Genomic DNA, 2,148 nt, shown 5'->3' on the forward strand with positions numbered 1-2,148 from the left:
TGCTGGTCTCTTTGTACCTGTTGTACTTTGCCACAATGCTTCACCCACTCCACTGTTCTAGATACAACTTTGCACGGTTTGTTTCAACAGCCCTGTGCCGGAACAACATGTGTTCTGTCTGACATATGTTCATTTGCAGATTAAAAAGCTGAGCAGGTAATGAGCAAACTGGAAGGTGGGCATCAGTCCCAACAGCAGCAGAGCCCACAATTCTGAATGGCTTTTCCAGAAATAGCCAGATCCAAACTACGCCAACTGTTCTTTTCAGAGTGTGACATGGAGTAGCCACCAGCCATCAAGGTCCTAATTTGCACCTTCCAGTGCAAAATAATGCAAACCCCTAAAATAGGGCCAGCAGATCAAGGGCTGAACATGGCCCTCTAGGTACTGTCGGTACCAGGGGTGCCAACTTGAATAAAACATTGTGGGGGGCCCAGGTAAGCCCCGCCCCACATAATCAATCACATGACACAGTACACACACAGCATTTGGATGGCAATGCCCGTCAACTTTGTGGGGGCCTGGCCCCCTCAAATATTTTATTGTGAGGGCTGAAGCCCCCACGGCCCCTAGGAGTTGGCTCCTATGGTCGGTACTCTCCCAGGTCATGACCCTTAGCCACACCCACTCTCCCCAGGCCATTGGGTCTGCTGTGTGCACTCCTTGAATACTTTTGCCGGGCTAGAATGTATTTTTAAACTGTGCTGATGCCTCTTGCCTGAGGGATGTGTGCATATGGGTATGTGTGCAGCTTTTGCCTAGCTGGAATGTAGCCTAATGTACAAAGTCAAGCGTTTGCCTCTGGCCATGCTTACTGTTGGTATACGCCCCCAGGCAACAAGGGAATGCAGCCCTTGGGATTCTTCGCCCCTGCCCTAAAGAAGGAGAGGGCCACCTTTCATATAATAACGTTTCTCCAACACTAATACTAGAATTACCGTGTTTTTCGCTCTATAAGACGCACCAGACCACAAGACGCACCTAGTTTTTGGAGGAGGAAAACATGAAAAAAAATATTCTGAATCTCAGAAGCCAGAACAGCAAGAGGGATCGCTGCGCAGTGAAAGCAGCAATCCCTCTTGCTGTTCTGGCTTCTGGGATAGCTGTGCAGCCTGCATTCGCTCCATAAGACGCACACACATTTCCCCTTACTTTTTAGGAGGGAAAAAGTGAGTCTTATAGAGCAAAAAATACGGTAATGTCTGGGCTTCCAGGGAAGGGAGCCTGGTTCTGTCACTATATACTTATTGAAAAGCATTTATAAACCCCTTAATGTTTTAAACATATCTAAGTGGTGTAGAATATAAAAACAAAGAACATCACTGAAATAGAAAGCAGAACCAGGTTCTCTCCCCAGGAGGACTCTAGAACAGTTGGTTACACAGTCAGGGCCGCTTGTACGTCTGAGGCACTGGCAGCATTCACACGTCAGAGTAAACCACAGTTAATAGTTTGTTTTGAATGCGGAGATCGCTTCCACTTTGCTCTGACCTCAAGGTACATTCACATCAGTGGTTTAAAGTGCAGTGAGGTCATTTCTTCCCTTCTGTGGTTCAAGCTGCATTTGCGCGGAGCTGCCTTATGTGCAAATTGCCTGTATGGTACTTAGATCATTTAACTGCTCCTGTCCTAGAAATACTCACCCTCCAAGAACTTGGCGTGTTGAGTTACATTCTGTGGGTTGCCTTCCTTTAGGCTGAGTGTCATAAGGCACCATTGCTTTAGCTACAGTTCTACATGTTGAGATGGCAGAAGGCAAATTATTATAATTGTAGAGTTGGGAGGGAACCCAAGGGTCATCTAGTCCAACCCCCTGCAATGCAGGAATCTAAACTAAAGCATCCATTACAGATGGCCATCCAATCTCTCCTCAAAAACCTCCAAGGAAGGAGAGTCCACCACCTGTAGGGAGAATCCAGTCCACTGTCAAACGAGGTAAGATGTGAGTCTGAGAATCAGCAGCCCAGTCAGGGAAACAGCATGTGGGAAGCCTAGGCAGGTGAGGGCGGCAGTTGGATCAAACCAAAACATAGTAGGAAGGTTGGCACTGATGACAGAGCAAGATACACTCAGCAAAGTGACTCATTCAGAAACAGGTGGGCTGGCTCGATTCTTACAGCCAAAACAGCTGGAAGAGTCATGTGGGAG

This window comes from Podarcis liolepis, assembly GCF_965112155.1.
Source record: "Podarcis liolepis genome assembly, chromosome: 7".
In the NCBI taxonomy this organism is placed as follows: Eukaryota; Metazoa; Chordata; class Lepidosauria; order Squamata; family Lacertidae; genus Podarcis; species Podarcis liolepis.